Source organism: Spermophilus citellus, assembly GCF_964194105.1.
Source record: "Spermophilus citellus genome assembly, chromosome: 9".
Classification (NCBI taxonomy): Eukaryota; Metazoa; Chordata; class Mammalia; order Rodentia; family Sciuridae; genus Spermophilus; species Spermophilus citellus.
In genome coordinates, this window is record NC_138191.1 from 92,458,882 (window position 1) to 92,478,447 (window position 19,566).

Here is a 19,566-nt window from a genome sequence, read left to right on the forward strand (position 1 = left end):
GACAGAGCTTACCTAACCCCTATTCCTCATAAGCCCCCAGAATTCAGAGAACTTCTACCCCATAAAGCCAAGATAGAATTTTCTGCCAAATGAGGTAAGGGTGGTAAGCCAGACTTATCTATTTTAGAAATACAAATAAGTGTTCCTTTTGCATAGATGTGTCACAAAACCTCCTATAGACACCATGCTCCGAAAATCCTTTTATTTTTTAAAAGTCGTCAAATGACATATGCCAACATATCCTTTCTTTTTTTTTTTAAAGAGAGAGTGAGAGACAGAGAGAGAGAGAGAGAGAGAGAGAGAGAGAGAGAGAGAGATTTTTTTAATCTTTATTTTTTAGTTTTCGGCGGGCACAACATCTTTGTTTGTATGTGGTGCTGAGAATCGAACCCGGGCCGCACGCATGCCAGGCGAGCGCGCTACCACTTGAGCCACATCCCCAGCCCCAACATATCCTTTCTTGAGACTCAGTTTCTCCCTCTCACACACAGGGATGATAAAACCCACCGCCCTGGTTTGGTGTAAGAATGAGATCAGTGAAGTGGAAAGATCCTGGCTTGGGGAGGCAGCTATTTCCTAAGCATCCACTTGGGGCCTGACCCTTGGATTGGTTCTGGGAAGACAGAGATGAATTAAGCCAGTTCCTATTTTTCCAGGGACTCATAATTTGGCCTGTATGTGTCTGTTACAGGGAGTTAGCTGTGCAAAGCAGGGTAGGACACTGGCCTGGTAACTGTCCTTTAATGTGGGTTCCAAGAGTACTGGGAATGCTGGCTAACTTTGGGAGCAGTCTGGTGCAGAACTGAGGGGTGCCCTGAATGGTTGGGTGTGTCCTTCAGTGAACCATTCACCCTTGGGAATCTGAGCACCTTCCAGATTTGGGGGAGAATTTGAAAAAGACTGAGATAAAGCACAGAGCTAGTGTTCCCTAGGTGGCCACAGGTTTTGTCAAACCCATTTCTACCCTTGTGGAGATCTTGTAAAATTCTTCTTCATTCCCTGGGAGGCCATTTCTGAATCCTTTTCAGCAAGGAGTCAATTTCAAGGTCCATGTAGAGGGCTCAGGGTGCTTCCCCCTTCCACTTCATTCTACTGAATTCTATTTAAATAAAGCATCCACCTTCAAGGAGGAAATCCAAACCACTTCCTCCTACTAGAGATGTTTTGCAATGTCCACTTTTCTTAAGGTTGGGCCCGACGCCCAGCTGAGAAGAGTCAGTGCCCTCTGATCCAGGGGAGGTTCTGTGGCACTTTTTCTTGGTTCCTTTGCTGGCTCAAGGTCTTGCCCCCAAAGCCCAAGTCTCCCAGTGCCAAGCTCCTCCCCTTTGCCCTCCCTGTGCCTTTCTTGCTCTTAGCATCCTGGTGTCCAAGCAACCTGCTGCCAAGACTTGGCCAAACTCCAGTGACTTTTGTCCCGTGCCAGTCTCTTGTCTCTCAATGGCCGCCTCCCACTCCACCAGCTATATTTTTGGTGCTGCCTTTGAGATGAGGACAAGGGACATCCTGATATCACAGGCCAAGTCTGAACTGAGAGTCAGGAGACCTCCATCCACCAACAATGTGTGCAGCCCCAGGGATGTCCCTGAGTTCCCACTGGACCAGACTGGCCGAAGGGGGTCTCCTCATCCTCCTGCTCTTTCTTTTGAGGACTCCACTCCCTATCCACTCTCAAATCCCATATGAGGTTCTAAAGATATTTAAATAAGTAATATAGTACTTCCAAGGAGATCACAGATTAAAACATGAACTTTTAAAAATTATAAGCAAGGGAATAATTCCTAGGAATGAAGATAGGCCTCTCAGAAGTTTTGTCCCAAATGAAGATATACATTGAGTCTTGAAGACTCAATCTCTGAGCTTAGTGGAGGTAAAGGAACAATGTTTTATGAGAAGGGAACAGCACCTGCAAAGACCAAGAGCCAGCTCAGAATTAATTCAGTGTGGTAGCAGAAGGGTCCAGGAAAGAGAACAGAGCCTATGCTGTGGGTCCCTGGACCTTGAATCTCCCCTATAGAAAAAGAAGCCTCTGTCTGGTGGTCGTCTGTGGAAGTTTCCAATGCAATCTAATGTCAAAGGACTCACCAAATGCAGAAAGCAGAAAAAACTTCCAAGCACACCAGCACAATTTATTTTGAACCCTGGAACTCTGGGTTTCACAGCACAATTTCTGACGAAGACTTGAAGAAAACAGTCTTAGAACTAAGACAAATATTTAGAGTTTTAAGAGCTCAGCCTACAAATTAGGAAGAATAGGGAACTTGAATGTCAGATGTGTAACTTTGTTCTCCTTAATTTAAAGCAGACTTTGTTTTCTGGTGGAAGATAGATTGACATCCTCCTGCCTGCTCAATAATACAGTAGAAACCACTTCTGAAGAGCCAATGTTTTATGTTATAGACAACCAAATTTAATAAGGTAGCAGAAGAGAGAAAAGTGACGTCAATATGGCTTTAGCTGAGAATCAAAAGAAATACATTGGTGACTTGACTGAAGTTGTTCCAGTCTTAAATTGTAGTAGAAGGGAAAAGTGAAGTTTTCCATCTCCTTAGGTTCTCCATCCTGACCCTAATGCATTCATTCCAAAAAGTAAGAGCTTTCTCAGCAAAACGAAGATGGAGTTCACTTCTTTCCTCCATCCCTTCTTAACATAGGAGAAAACTGGTATTTCCTGAGTACCTGCTGGAAATTTACCTACATTTACTGATTTCCTCCATTGTAAAGATGAAGCAACCAAGGCTCAGAGAGGTTAAATGAATTGGCGAAGTTCATATAGCTCAGGTAACATTGCGTATGTTGGACAGGATCTCAACCCCCATACTTTTCTGACCCCAAAGCTCACATTCTTTCCACTTGCCTACTGCCTTCCTGTAGTCCAGAGATTTGGTTCATGGAGAGTGACTATTCATAGTGTCTGTCAATGAACAGCTTCAAAGAAACTGAAGAGAATATGCTTCGTTTAAATTTTTGTTCATTTGACAAATAATCGTTGGTCATAATGGTGTGCCAGCCATCACTCTAGGCTCTGAGAATACAGCAATGAATCCAACACATGAACCCTTCTCCTTGTGTAATTCATATTGCAAGGACAAAATGACAGGGTGGGTGTGAGTAAGGACTCTGGAGGAAGGCTCCCAGGATCACATGGTCATTCTGCCACTTGCAAGTTATGTGACCTCGGACGGGTTGCCTAACCTCTCTGTACTTGTTTCCTCATTTGTATAGAAAGGGCAAAAGGTAGCATCTCCCTTTAAAATTGTTATGAGGATTGAATGGGCTGGTATTTAGGAAGCAGTTGAGCATAGAGTACTGTTTAATAACTAGTAGAGAAACATGGGCACTAGCAAAGGAAGTCAGCTATAGAGTGTATCACATGATACTAGGTGAAGAGGAACAATAAATCAGGAAACAGTGATGGGGTCCATTGAAGGGCTTGCAATTTCAGTTATTAGGCTGGCCAGGGAGGCCACACTGAAAAGTGTCATTTGAGCAAGGACCTGAAGGCCTGCGAGCCCACAGGAGCCACATTTGGGCCTTTCACTGATGGTTCAGGTGGTATAGAGCCCACCCCAGAGGATTTGCTAAGAGTGTCAATGATCCTCCAGTGACCAGTGCAGGGACATGGTGAATAGAATGCATCCTTCCATCATGATGTGATTACCTTCATGTGTTGCCAGAAGAAAAGCCAGTTTCCCTGAAGGACAAAGTCATTTCTAGAACATTCCTTCGCAATACAAAGCTAAGCCATGGATTATAAGGTGCACTCAATGTCCTTATCACAGAGATAAAGCTTGTCCCGGCTGGCTGGCCCAGGGCCGCCACCCCGTGCCTGCAGCTACTCGTGACTCGCTGACCACACCTGGCTGAGTCCTTAGCTGGCGGGAGGGAGATGGGTGAGAGGACGCTGCTGGGTCGAGTCCTGCCTGGGTGAAAAGCATCGGGTCCACCCCGGCCCACTGCCCTGACCCTACAGGAATGCTGCTTCAAAGGACTTTCTGGATGCAATGCTTGAGGCACAGTATCACGAGAGTCTATTCCCTCCGAGCCGTCTGAGAATTATCTTTTTATGCCTTGAAGTTCCAGAATTTAGAGATATGGTTAAAAGTCACATCCTTCTTATGGTGTTATGAAATAAGAGCACTGTAGGGGGTTGGCCTCGAGCCCTGGCTCTGCAAACAACTCCGACGACGTGTCACTGGACACCACAGCTCCTGTCTCCGGTTCTCCTCTCTGTGTGTATAAAATGATCGGCGGGGTGGGGGTGGGGGGGGAGAGGGAAGGACAACCAGCCTCACGCACACCGCTGCCCACTGCTGGGCTTCTCTGGGCCTGGTATATCACATATGCCATCCCATGCCAAAATCAGTGTCACAACCCCAAGCAGTCAGCACTGTGACCAAGCTACAGGTGCAAGGTGGTGCATGGTGAAGGCAGAGCAGAGAAGGAGCCCAGGCCTGACGCCAGCTGCCAAGCTGCCATTGCTTAAGCTTTTGCCATGGGCAGAATATCTGTGTCCCTGCAAAATATATGTGTTGGATCTTTACCCTCAAGAGATGGCGTGAGGATGCAAGGCCTTTGGGAGGTGAGTAGGTCAGGAGGGTAGAGATCTTACAAATGCCATTGGTGCCCTTATGAAAAGGACTCCGGGGAACTCACTTGCCCCTTTCACCAAGTGAGGGTACAGAAGGAAGATGGCTGTCCACGAACCAGGAAGAGAGTCCTCAGCAGATATGGAACGGACTGGTACCCTGATCTTGAACTTTCTAGCTGCCAGAACTCTGAGCAGTACATGTCTGTTGTTGATAAGCCCCCTCCTCGGTGGTACTTTTGTTACAGCAGCCCAAATGAACAAGGCAGATTTCCAAGTACCTTTCCAAGACCCCTGATTTTAGCAGTCTGGCTTCCCCTTCTCCTTGATGATTTCTTTCCTCCAGCTTGAGTAATAGATTGCCTCTGTCCCTCCAGTGCCTGGTCATGGGTTTCATTCTGGCCATGAAGACCCTCCGGTAAAAGGAAACCTTAAAGACAGATTCCCATGCAAGTGACCATAGCTGTCCAAGGCAATCCTCCAGCTCACCCAGGTCACCCCTGGAGGCATCCCAGACTAAACACGGAAACAGCACTTCAGAGGAGGGGTGAGAAGTCTCCCCAGGGTGATCCAGATGGTTTCATAAGAGGTCTGTTCTCCTGGAGTCAGAAGTTAGCCTTGAGAACTTTGTCTGAAAGCCTATTTTATGTCATTGCAAAGGGAGGCTGGTGGTGTGGTCTCAGGGAGAGATAGTGATGCTGAAATCAGCTGGCCCTGGTCTAGCACACTTTGTAATTCTCCATTTGTCTTTGGGCAAGTCGATTCCTATATTATTCCAGATAAGGCATTGGAGCTGGTGCAGGCAGACAGTTTAGAGTTTGGGAGTGAGGCAGAATGGGTTTGGATCATAGTTCTGCCATTTATCAGTGGGTCTGAGATGTGAGCTTCCTCATCTGTAAAATGCATAACATAATAAAGGTTATGGTGGAAATTAAAAGTCATGTACACAAAGCTTCTCACACTGTGGGCCCTTAGTAACTACTGCATCAATCATTGGCCCTCCCCACTCAACTGGATCAAACTGCCTTCAGAAATGCTTCTGGAGTCCTCAGCATTCAGGGATCAGGTCCATTGTGAGCCAAACTACATCCATTCATTGGCTTACAAATCCTATCCCTATAGGCTAATTCATCCAGGACTAGAAACAGGAGTGCACCATCTAGCTTCTGTGCCTGTTCAGTGGGGATATAGGAGGTTCTGCATCTCCATGGACACTCCCTCAAGGGCAAGGCATGGATACAACAGGGCGACTCAACAATGCTGACACCCCAGTGGACAATGGGCCTTGCTACTATAGCATGCAGAAATCCGATTCAATCTGAGTTCAGGAATTGGACGGCTTCCCCAAATCAAGATCGTTCCAATCCTTCCAATGGGCTAAGCAAGTGACACATGATAACAGTAAGGAAGAGATACCGTCCCTGCTCTCGTGGAACTTAGATCCCAGAACAGGGTCAATTCAAGCAGATTCTGTGGGTGATTCTGACTTTTCTCCTCTATTGGGATTATTACACACCCAGTGGATTTATGTCAGAGCTTTTATTGGTTTCCTTCTACCAGAAGGAGCGAGCATCCCCTGTCCAAGTGTCAAATCACATCTCGGGGTGTCACAGGGGCTCTGGTTAGACGTTTGGGTGTGGTCCTATCAGGGTATGTAAAATGGAGGGCTTCTTCCTGGAGGCAGGAAAGTAGTAAGAGTTTTAAAGGATGAGTAGGTACTTTGCAGGCCATCACAGGAGGAGGAAGGGCACTGCAGACAAAACCTACAGCATGTGCAAACACCTGGAGGTAAGAATTAGGTGCTTGTCCTCAAAGCAACCATGAGAAGCTCCAGCATGGTTCAGTGTCAGGAGGGGAGGGGTGCTGGGGCTGCGAGGGATTTCCTAACATCTACCAAGGATCTCAGTTACACCTGAATCTGACCCTTACATTGTTTTATATGATTCTTGCCAGCTCTGCGAGTTTCATTAATAATTCCCATTTTTACAGGGCAGAAGACTGAGGCTTGGGATGGTTGAGAACAGCTCAAAGCCATGCAGTTAAGTTAGGATTTCAGACCCAGGTCCACCAGAGGACGAGACCCATGCTTCATCTCCTCTGCAAGCACTATCCAGCTTTCATGCCTCAGTCAATATTTGTTGAGCCCTGCTGGGTGCCAGGTACCATTCCTGCCTGGGGTCAGAGCAGCGGACCAGAGAAGGACCCTGCCTTCACGGATTGGGCACTGTGACAGAGGGAGGAGGGAAAGGGGCATGTGGACAAATGCCCATGCTAATTTTGAAGGAATGAAGTGCTCTGAAGAAAAATTATAAATGAGAATGAGAGTCAGTGTTGGCTATGGCTGGAGAGATGGACCCTTTCCCCCAAGTAGGTGGGGAATTCTTTCTGAAGAGGTGACACATAGCCGGCCCTGAGTGATGAGGATCAGACATGAGGAGATCTAGAGGGACACAGGGCAGGCACTCTGCACACAGAGGAAAGTGCAAAGATCCTGCACATGTGCCAGCTTGTGTATCCAAGGGACATAAAGCAGGCCATCATGGAACAGAGACAGCCATGTGGTCCAGAGGATTAAGAAAGGCCCGTTCACATGCTTCAGGGAAAGCAGTTTATCCTGGGTCAAGAGGATTTAAGGCCAGAATGTGGAATGAGGCAGAGGTCCTATTGTCAGAGTTACAGGGTAGCTTCCCTGGGAGAGTTGGCCTGGGACAAAGGAAATATCCCCCACTCTGCCTCTTCCCCACTGTGTGACTCTAGGCTAGTAATTTAACCTCTCTGAACTTCAGCCTCTTCCCATGGATAGTGGCGATTATAATACCTGCCTCACAGACTGCTAATGGGATTGGGCACCAGACACTGGCCCATCTATTTCTCCTTGCTAGGGAATTAATAGAAAATCCCCTTAGAGACCATGGGCCCTCCGGTGTGCTCTTGAAGGGCCACTAGAAGGACTCAGAAAATCAATTGCTTAACAAATAATTGCTTGCCCATCCTGATAATCGACAGACTTGTCCAAGCAGCCCTGGCCAGTAGAAGTACTGGCCTTAGAGGCTGTTGCACTCTTCAAATATCCCAAGGCAAGACTCCATAGTTAACCTTTGATGACCAAAAGCAGCCTCAAGTCTTTTTGAGCATTTCTTTCTAAATTTTAAGGTGCTCGTGAATCATCTGTGATCTGGTTACAGTGCAGATTCTGATGGAACAGGGCTGAGTGGGCCTGAGCTGCTCCATTTCTAAAATGTTCCCAAGTAATGGAGGTTCATCCAGGGACCAGACTTTGAGGAGCAATGATTTACAGCCCAATGGCTTCCATTGCACAGACAACATTGGACCCTCCCCAGGAAGATTACCAAGTGACAGCTTGTCTTTAGTAATTTCTTATTGAATCCATTAGATAAATAAGTACTCCTGGAGTGCCCTTTATGCACGAGGCACCATCCGGGAAGTAGGACTTCAGTGAGAAGCAAGGACCACGGCTGCCCTTACAGAGCATTTATCCTAGTAGCTGAGAACCAATTAAGCAAGTGATTGGGATAACCTAAATGTGGGGCTTGGGGGTGTCCAGGGTGTCAGCTCAAGGGAGTCCGGAAGACCTGGATGAAGTGGCATTTAGGCAGAGGGCTGGTCCTGAGGAGGTGTACAGGCACAGGGACCAGCACCGCCAGGGGCCAAGGCTACCCAGCTTGTCAGAGGTACCAACTCAGATTCCAATCAGATCTGTCCGATCCAAAGACTTGCTCTGGCTAGTAACTTCCATGCTGCACGAATCAAGTCTTGCAAAAGAGAAGCTGCCAGCTGTCCTTCCCCGGAGATGTCCGAGCAGCTGGCCCCAGACTGGAAAAATATCTGGGGAGCAGAAACCTCGGCATCACCTGACAGGCGTGGCGATTATGAAACTCGCCTCCACACCAAGCACGTTGCACCACCGACACTGTCCAGGCTTCAAATGTCCTTCCTCCCAGTGGCTTGTGACTGAGAAGTGTGATCACCCTCTGATCGCTGCTAAGAATAGTCCTTTATTTTGCCTGTCACATTAGTTGGTTATCCCTGGGGTGAAGTTCATCAGAAAGTAAAAGTCCAACGACCCGGGAGTTTCCAGGACTCTTCCAAGGGAAAGAGACAGAAATTTACCTGAAACAAACACACTCTGTGCCAGATAAAGCACATCAATACCTTTTTTAAATGAAGCAGAGGTGGCAGATTGGTCTGGGAAGAAACTAAATGCTGCTGTGTGACTCTGGCAAAGTCTCTGATCTGTACTAACTTCAGTCTCCTCATCTGTAAATTCCTACCTCACCAACTTTATATGAGTCAATGTTCATGAAATGTTAAGCCCAGCAATGATATGTGAGGATGGGGGAAAAGTCTTCATTACAATCTGGAGAGGTAAGAAAAGATGAGGAGACTGAGAGTCAAAAAGGTTGAGTTCTTGAGTCTCCAAAGTAAGCATATGGTAAACCAGATTTGAAGTCCAGTCTACTTCTGAATCCCAATATCTTTCTCCATTCATTCTCTTCACAACCTCCCTATGTTAGAATTATATGCTTTTCCATTTGGCTTTGTTTGGCTGCTCTAATTTGGATATGAAGTGTCCCTAAAGACTCGTGTTGAAGGCTTGGTCCCCAATCTCAGCAATGTTCCCAGGTGGGGCTTTTGGGAATTGATTGGCTCATGAGGGCTCTGACCTCATTAGTGGATTGATTCATTGAGAGATTCATAGTTGAATGGATATTTGGGAGGTGGTGAAAACTCTACTGTCATGTATATCTAAAAAGAACCAATTTTTTAAAAGTATATGGTGTAATTCTCAGTAATAAATAAATAAATAGATAAATAAATCAGACAAATATATTTTTCTGCCCAGAAATATTAGGCTTGACCATTGACTTATCTCAGGCAAAGGAATGTGGATAGAAATGACAGAGTGAGAGTTTTGAGCTGACACCGTCAGGGGCATGTCTGTTTCCCCTCCTGTCTTGCCCCATTTACTATGAGAAGAGCAAGCCAGAAACTCTTTAAGCCTGCCCCCGAATCACACAATAGGAGCAGACCCAGTCCTTACCCAAAGCCGCACCAGCCTGCAACTTGAACCAGAGCTTCTCAGCCAATCCTCAAACCTGTGGGAAAAATAAATGCTTGTAATTGTAAGCAACTGAGTTTGGGAAGGTTTGTTACCCAGCATAATTATGGCATATCTGACTAATACACAACCATAACATAACCAAGGTGGGCCAGCTCAGTAAGAATTTTCAAGTATACCTACTATGTGCAATGGAAAGTAATAAGTTCATATTATCTCTACCATCAAAGATATTGTTATTGCTTTTTATATCTCTTCTGCCTAGCATAATCTTGATACAGAGTAGAAAATCACTCCATTTTGTATGAAAAATTAAATAAATGGGTGCATGGAATGTATATTATGGAAGAGCAAAGTGCAGCTCCTTTAAAAGAGACCTGGCATTGTTGAGGCAAATATTGTCCAGGATCTCAGTGTGGTCTCAGAACAGCCTATCATGTAAGACTCAGCTGATCCTAGGAGGACAGGAAGGGCTTAAGGGAGTGGAGCATAGTGCCCCAGCCACATCACTACTGGGCTGGAGAAAAATCAGACACACTGGGTACAAATCTTCAGGCTGCCAAGCCTAGCTGTGTGACCTTGGACAAGTCACATGTCTCTGAATTTTAGATGAGTTCCTCTCTTCCCTTGGCCCATGAGGGCCTCCTCCTCCTATGTCTGCCTATAAAGCCTTTCTTGAGTCCCTCCTCCCCTCCCTGAGGTGTCAACTACCCCCAACTGAAATGATCTGGTCCCCACCATCCTTTGGGGTCCTCTCTGCATGCATCTTTTCCCCTGTGTGGATGATGGGCTACCTCAGGGCAGCCCCTTCCTCAGCCCTGGATGTGTGCAGGCCTAGCACAGTGCCTGCACCTAACAGCCTATTGGTAAATCCTTACCAACTCTGACTAAGCTAAAGGAGATCGCACCTAATCTGTTTATATATTGTTTTCAAGAAGGGTCTCAGGGTTAAATATATATATTTTTTTTCTTTTTAATACATGCTGAAAAACTCATCCACACAAACAAACATGGATAGAAAACAAACATGTCCAACACGGCTCGAGGAGGTTTTTGCAGACTTGTCTCCCATTTAAGGCCTGTAATTTCCCTCTTGGCCGACACTGGCTTTGGCCTGGACCATGTTTCTCAGTCTCATGGCAGGCAGCCTGCCTGGGTTTGGGTTTAGTGTTGCTTCTTTTTTTTTTTTTTCTTCCTCGGATCTGAAACTGAAGCCGCAGGTCTTTCCAAAACCCTTTCTCAGCCGTTAGCTGCCATGTTCATGTTACCTGCTACCCCTTCTAGGCCGTGTGGATCCATAATTGTATCCAGAGGTCCAGTACCAAGCTGGCAAAGTGAATTTGTTCTAGAAGGGGCCAATGGGAGGGACCCAACTGGGGACTATGTGTGACCCATGCAAGCCCTCTGCCCTCCCAGAGCCAGCTCTATATCTGATGGGCTACCCTGCCAGTCAACCTCCAGCATCAAAGAGGTTAGGGACAGTGGAGGGAAACTGAGGCATGCAAAAACAAAACAACTGGATTGTGCCGCTGAGAGAGCTCATGAGGACTAACCCCTGGGCAGGCAGCAGAGCTGGCTGATTAGACAGCGCTCCAGGGTCAAGCATGGCTGTGTCCAAATGGCGACACTGCTGATCCTGCTGAGCAGGTTCTTGTACTTTTCTGAGCCTCATTTCCCCTCCTGTGAACTGGTAATTCCTACCTTGAGGGGCTGATGTGAGTTCTGAATGAGTTCCTGTGGGTGAGGGGCTAAGCACACTGTGGGAAATGAATAAATGGTGATTTTTCGTTGCTGTAACAGAACCTCCAATTTCAGAACTGGAAGAGCTTGTCCTGACCCTCCCTACCCTCCTCAAGGCGGCTTCATGGCTCCTCCCACAATCTGGGCTCACAGCTCTTATAATGGGTTCTCCCTGTTAGAAAGTTCCTCCTCAAGCCTAATCAGAATGGTCTCCCTGAGCTTTCACCTGATGATCCTTCTCACTCAGGACCACAAAAACAATCTAGATCCTCACCCCCATTGTAGTCCTCTGCAGAGAAGGCAGCTCTCAGGTGCCAACAGAATTATCGAGGCTCTAATTAGGTGTGTACATATACATATACCTGTGTGTACATAAAGAAAGACAGGCTTGCATATATGATCAGCTCTCCACATCCCTGGGTTCCACATCCATGGATTCAACTGACCATGGATTAAAAATACCTGGAGAGAAAAAAAAAAGCATCTGTACTGAACATGTGTACCCACCTATTTGGGACAACTGTATACACATGTATAAGCAATTGCAAGGCACATATAAGAGGTGTGCTTAGTCTAAGAGGCTCAGGACATCATCTCAGAGGAAGTTGTGTTTAAAGTGAGCAGGAGCTGGGAAGTAGGTGTGCAAAGACCTGTCCCTAATAGTGATGAAACAGACACCCATGTACACCCCCTGTGCTGTAGCAGCGGTGACAGGGATGTCTATGAGTGTTTGAGGCTACATATTATAATTGTCAGATTTTTAGTGTAATTTTTGTCTCTTTAGGCCCAGTGTCCTCCACTGCCACAGCCTCTGTATTTTTGCATTAACTTCTATATAGTCAAGGAGAGCTGGGTTTGGGTCCAGGCTCTGCCACTCACAAGCTAGGTGACCATTTCTCCAGGGCTCTGCCTCCACAGGGTAGAAAGGGGACGGTGATGCCTCCTCCTGGCTGCTGTGTGGACTGGATGAGGCAGCACATGGAAAGTGGCCCTGCAGGTGGCACATGCTTGGCAGACGCTGGCTTTCTTTCCTTGTTTGACAAGATAATGCCAGCCCATCTGACATTACACCTCTCTGATGGCAGCTAATGTCAGACTCTGAGACAGTTCCAGTACATTTGGGTTGGAACCAGGTCATTCCAGCCAGTTTGGGGATGTGAGATACCCTAGGTCTGGTGGGCTTAGGACCCAGAGTGAGCACTGAGGCACAGGACTAACCTTGCAGAGGCATTGAAGGTGATGGAAGTCAACCGTGATAGTCACTACTATGAAGTTTCATGCACACAAAGGGGAGGAAGAATTTAATCCAAAGTGGAGTGATAAGTGGAAGCTTCGTGGTGGAGGTGGTGGGAGTGGCAGACATCCCTAATGGTAGTGGCAGAGCCACAGGAACCACAGTGCTAGATCCCAAAATTCTTCCCCAGGCTTCTCTTAATTGCTAGAACTATCTCTCTCTCTGTCTCTGTCTCTGTCTCTGTCTCTCTCTCTCTCTCTCTCTCTCTCTCTCTCTCTCAAAGGATCTTCCAAGATTATAATGTACTCCCCAACCCTCACGTCCTTGACTTTGTTCTTACAATAAATCCAAAATGCCACCCATGTCTTGAAGGCCCTCCTGTGCCAGGGGCCTGGTGTCCTCTTCTAGCTCCACACATTTTAGGTGGATGGGGCCTGTAGGAGCCAGGCTGCAGCAGTCCCCAGCAGGAGTGCCCACATGGCACCTCTGCCTCAGTGACCTCTGGGAAGGCATCAAGGCTACCAGAGGGTGGGCGAGGAGAAAAGCAGACTGTGAGCCGCGTGCCTACTGCAGGGCCTCTCCGAGCAACCCTGCAGACCCTCTCAGGAGGTTCCAGTCACAATTATAGCCTGAAGGAGCATGCAAAGGGACATCGTTGAAAAGAACTGAATGCCAGGACTGAGTTTAGAGGTGAGGGCATGGTTACAAAAACTGGCCAGAGAGGCTGGCAGAGCTTGGAGCTGGCCACAGGGGGAAGCCTAGACCCCTCCACAGGTGCAGGAACAGCTGAGAAATGTGTCCTGAGGCCTGAGAAGTGAAGCGAGGACAAGCCCCTGCACCCTCCCACAAAAGTTATGGCCATTTTGGTTCCAGTCAGTGCCAGAACTGTGGCAAAAAAAAGGAGTTCAGGAGGAAGAGAGGAACAGAGCCCTGGCCTCTCTTCCCACGCTCCTCTCTCCCCCTCTCTTCCTTTTGGCCAGTTATAGGATGGAATTGGGATTTAAAGGGTAAGGGAGTCTGGGTAATGCAGTGTTAGGGAATAACCTTCTAGCCTGATGTTCTAGGGCTCAGAGCAGGCAGGGAAGAGCATTAAAAGAGACAGGATGGGAAGGGCCACAAAAAGGAATCACCAATACAGCAAGTGCCCTGCATCCTACAAAGAGTAGGAACAGCCAACCCCAGGGGGTGAACTCTTCCCCAAGAGAGAGAATGCCATTTAAGGGGAAGAGTGAGCCTGTCTGGCAGGCAGTTTTCCCGGCCAGGCCAGAGTGTTCACATAGCACCCGGGTCCTGTGTCTGGTGCATTTGCCAGAATATTCCACACAGCCACAAACATCACATACTTTGGCCCATGCACAGCTATGGAGGGCAAAGGGGTTGTTCTCCAATCAAAACCCTACCCATCTTCCCCAGGACCCAGATCTGGGAGGTAACAAGTGCCTTCAATGCCACCATGACAGAGGCAATGATGATTCAGATCCAAGAACAAAACAATGTGAATCACGATGGTGGGAAGAAGCAGGTAAGTGTGGTAAGAAGCAGGTAAGTAGCCTGCTGGGATTATTGCATGGATGGAGAAGTCAAGCCCAAGTCTTCCAGCTGCAAGGGCAGGCTGTTGGCCATCATGCCAAACTGTCCTCAATGCCACCTGGAGCCCACAGACAGGCAGTAGAGAGGCCGGAGTCCTGCCCATGGCTTACGCAACACTTCATGGTCGGAGGGTCAAAGCCTGCCACTCCAGAGTGGTCTTGCATCATTGGCCCTGTGCCCTCAATTTTCCAGCCAAGTTAATCTCTGTGGTATCTTAAGCTCATCCTGCTTTCTCTAACCCCTGGACCTTTGCACAAGCTGTTCCGTTTGCCTGGGACATTGCCTCCCCACTAAATCCTCTTGCAACTGGACTAACTTCACCCTGGTTTAGTATCACTTGCTCCACAAAGCCCTCCAGGGCACCCCAAGTTCTGGAAAGAAGCTTCTCCTGGAAGTGCTGCCTGTTTCTCATATTGCTGCCCACAGGACTCAGCCATTCTTTGGATGGTTCTGGCTCTTGGCCTGTCTCCCACACCAGACGCAAGCCCTGTAAAGGCTGAGACAGCTGTCTTGCTTGCCCCTGTGTCCTTGGAGCCCAGCTGAGTGGCAAACACGTGGAGCAAGTAGGTGTTGCTGGTACAGGTCCAGCCACACTGGGAAGCACAGCTGACGCTGCAGGAGCAAATGGAGGGGAGTTTCTCCTGTGAGGGGGCAAAGGGCAACCAGGACCCCAGGGAGGGACCCCCAGAGCAGGAGCTGCTTGGCTGAGAACCACACATGGGCAGGTTTCTATTGGGCACAAGAGAAAAGTTATCCCCAGGAGACGGAAGAGCATGCGCCAAGGCTGAGGGGTGATGGGTGAATCACTCCAGTTACAGGGAGTGAATAAAAGGGGATCGTGGAGAGGAGCCTGGGAGAAGGGAGACAGGGCTGGGTGAGAGGAGACCGCATGGGGACACAGAGGGACAACCGTGTGGTGAAGAGCACAGCTAAGGCTTAGAAAGATCTGAGTTGGGCTCCAGGTTTTGCTATTTTCTGGAAACTTCTAGCTTTTGTGGAACCAAGGATAAGCTGCCTAACCTTTCTAAGCCTCAGATTCTTCCTTATACAATGGGATAATACTAATTCCTGTCCCTTAGAGAATTAAGCGAGAGATAATACATGTGAGTGCTTGGCACGGTAAACGGCTCGTGGCAAGCATCAACAAGTGACGACCCTTGGTGGCTAGGCTGTCCTTTGTGGCCATGGGAGGTGGGGTTTGCTATTAAAGGTTTTGTTAACTAGAGAGAAGTTGCTTGGAAAGGATATGTGGAAGGGAAGGAGAGAGGGAAAGTTTTGAGCAGGATCTTGAAAACTAGGTTTCAAGAGGTGACATGGGGGCAGGAGGAGCCTGGTACTGGGATTGAGGGCACTGTAGTGCAGGGGCTGTCTGGGGCCAGCTCAGAGGCCAGCCATGCAGTGCACTGGATGGAGAGGGCTTTGGAGTCAGGCAAGGCAGGGCGTGTCTTAAAACCCCTCCGGCTTCCTCCCCGAGAAATGGGCTGATCATCCCTGGCTCCATTATGGTGGTCATAGTCACTGGGGGCTGGCATAGTCATTTGTGCGGTGTCCCTGTGCTATAGGGGAGACCAGAGAGAAGGCTGAGCCCATAGCTCAGGGAGGCAGGGCTTCTGTGACTCCCCTCCCCCACAGGACTGCCTGAGCCTAGTGCCCTTCTCTACCCAGCCCTGGGGACCAAGGCCACCATGAGCCCCTCAGCAACCTCACTTCCTGCCCCACCCACTGTAAACAGGTGAACCACTGCGACCAAAGACTCCTTTTAGGGTGCTGGATTCCCATGGAGACTCTCTGGGGAGAAGGACTGAGAGAAGGAGGCCAATGGCGCTCAGAAGGCTCAGTCCCAGTGTGGAAGTATCTTCTGGAAGTTGTTCTGGAACTTCTTCTCCCTGGCCTCATCCACCTGGGCGGGATGATATGCTAAAGTCCTTAAAAGGCCAGGCATCTTGGATTCCCAAGTCAGACCCAAAGGCTCATTGCTCAAATAGGGTCAGGGGTGTTCAGAGCGGGACAGGACATTGCTCAGGGCCACGCAGACTGCATTATGCTGCAGCCTCCGCTTGGCCTCCTAACCAGCCCTTGCAGCCACTCTTCAGACTTACTGGAATTCCCTTTTTTTAAAGCCAAAGCTGAACAACTTTGCCCAGATCTCACAGATAAGAGAAGGGGACCCAGAGGCAGAGGTCTCTGATTACCACCCAGCACCTCTCATTATGCTATGCGGCCTGAAGAAGCAGTCCAACAATTAAGTCATCTGGCAACTTCAAAATCGGCCTGACACCTCCTCACTCTGTACCCTGCCAAACTTTGCTGCATACAATCTGCACATGTCATCCCCCATCAGCAAGTTGATGTGACCTTGTGCAAGTTATTTAAAATCTCTGTGCCTCCAGTAGCTTTTGACCCAGACCTTGCTTACCCCAGCCTCAGCCTCCTCTCCTGTTATTCTCCCTTCCCCTGCCTCTAGATGCCAGGGCCATTCCCAGGTGTCATAACATCTTCCTGTTCCACCATGGTGATAACAAATGCGACAACTTCTCTCTACTGAGTGCGAATACCATGCCAACAGTATCTCTGCAAGGTCTCTTCAAACTAGCTCTCTCTCCTCTCTCCCTCCCAGCTGCCTAATAGGCCAGGCTTCTAGCTCCAAGGCCACCCTATCCTCCAGACTGGCCAGGGCAAGTCCTCCCACAACCACTAAAGTATTGTACAGGCTCTACTTCCTGTCTCCCCTCTTTTCTATTTTGAGTTCCTTGGGAGGTACTGATGTATTAATCATTGTGTCATTGAGAGCATCTAAGTGTTTGATATAGTGCAAATTAGCCCTTTAGTAAAATGTTGGAGAAAAGAATGAATAGACGCCCCCTGCCACGCTATTCACCTCCTCTAGCCAAAGCTGCTCTTTTCAACTCTCCTCCAACATCAGGGGAGCAGTTACCCTTGGGAGGTACCTGCTTAATCGGGATCCAGACCGCAAGTAGGGAGAGAGGTAAGGGGTAGTTCTAAGTAGCATCAGTTTCCCCGCACAGTGGATTCTGTTATTACACCCATTAAATAGATGAGGAAAACAAGACATGAGGGTTAAAACCTGCCCTAACTTCACTGCTGGTATGCTAGCAGGTGGAATTAGGATGGACCTGGGGTTTGAAGGTAAGCAGATTTATTCTAGAGAGACTGTGCACTTGACTACCTTCTCTGCTGTCTTGTACATTTATTAAGCACTTCCTGTGTACCAGGCACCGGTGCACATACTCCACATGCAATACTGATTCACTGTTGTGGCATGCCTGGGATGTTCTACTGGTCGCATTGCTTTAGAGATTGCTTTACAGATTGGGAGCTATGTCTGGGCTAATGCTTTGCACTTGCAGGAAGGAGTCTCCTGGCCAAAGGGCAAGAGTTAGCTTTGACCTTTATTCAAGGCTCAACTGAGGAAAAGGTCCCTGGGATAAAAGTTAATCTTGGGAACAATGTGGATTTCCATCTGCAATGGGTCCTGTCCCCTTGCTCCAACTCAAATCTAGTCTGGACAGTTGCCAATAAATAGTTTGTACAAATAAATAAATAAATAAATAAATAAAAGAATGTGTTTGGAGAATAGGCTCCAGCTCCATCACCCTGCTCCTCTCTCAGCTCCTCAGGGACTAGATAGCACTCCCTTTCAGGAGAAAAAGAACACTGGATCCATTGCATGATGCCCCTGGAGTCCTCACTACAACATTCAAAGATCTGAGCAACCCAGGCAACTTGCCATTAAATACAGCAAGTATGGCACCTCAGTCCATCAGACTTCACCTGGAAGAAAATGAGTTAGTATGCAATATTAACATGTTTGCCTTATTACGGACACAGTTGTAAAAATATAATTTTATTATATTTCTTTTTCTGGAGATAGGAGTTCACAAGAAGTGCCTAGGGCCTGGGAAAATCATACTGCAGCCTGTCTCCTTTTTGTCGTTTGTAAAACACAAATCATCACACTTTACGCATCATTCCACCTCCCATTTCCAGACTTGAGGTTTGGAAGGCTCCGCAAGTGGACAGAAGAGAACACTTGGATTCCCCCAGCATTGCGTTCGAAGCTCTCCACTGGTGTCTGCCTTGGGCTCTTACTGATTTCCCCCCAAGCACAACTCTCTCTCCATAAACACTGTGGTTCACACTTCCAGCACAGGCTGAGCCTTGTGTGCCAGCAGGCCTGTGTACACTCAGGGACCGTTTGCTTCCTCAGAACACGGCTCTACCTAATTGGCAGAGTTCAATGCAAAATAAAAATGCAGGGTCCCTTGTTCAAAAAAAAAAAAAAAATTACTTCAAGACAGCAAAACAGAGCATCTCACCACATACAGGGCTCTTCTGAGCTCAGGGGCCCATGTGACTGCATAGCTTACATGCCCATGAAGCCAACCCTGCCCACTCCTCTTTCCTGGTCAGCTCAAATCTCACTTGCCTTACTCCCCAAGACAGTGGGAAGTCACAGAATACAGCACTTAGATTCTAGGCATGGTGCCAAGTGTTTTACAGTCAGGGAGCACATAGATAGCATTGTGGTCCCTATTTTGTAAATGGGGAAACTGAGGCTTAGTCAGCAGGTGGCAGAACCAAGGGTTGCCTGAGTCCAGAGATCTAGCAACCCTTCTGAGCCCGTGGCCTTTCAATCTGGCCTCTGCCTTTAGCTTTTGTAGACCTCAGGCCCTGTCTCTGTTCCCTTAGGCTCTGGGCATCATCATCGTTTTTGGTCCCCCAACACCCCAAGAGGCCAATGGTCTTCTTATAAGCCCAGAGTAGCTTAGGGGTTCCCAGGACCAGTTTTAAATCTAAACACGTTTTTCCTTGGACACTTGAGAATTATCATCAACTTCCCCACATTCCCTGAGTCCCCAAGTCCAGTCAGTTTAACCTTAAGGTCTCTTGAGCCCCAAGTCTTACCCCAGGGCCAGTGTTATTCAGGCCTTTTTATCTCTGCTTGACCTCAGCCTTCCCCGGCACCAACCTTTCTCTCTCTCTCTCTCTACTCCATCTGACATCCTGTCTTTAAAAAAAATTCAGACTTGACAAGTCATCCCTCTTTAAAGATCCTCTGTGGCTCCCTACCACCTCTGGTCCCTTAGCCTGCCCCCAAGACCCCACCTATCCCTTAACTTAAACCCTCCCACATGACCATCACTAGTTGATTACTTGAAATTCGAAGGATGAGTCATGCTTTGTCATGCTCTGTGCTGTGTGCAAGATGTTCTCCCACCTGGAATCCCTTCCCAGAACTCTTAGAAAGCAACTCCTACCAAGTCGAGACATGTCCATCATCATCTCTCACAGGAATTCTTCCTCAATTCCTGGCCT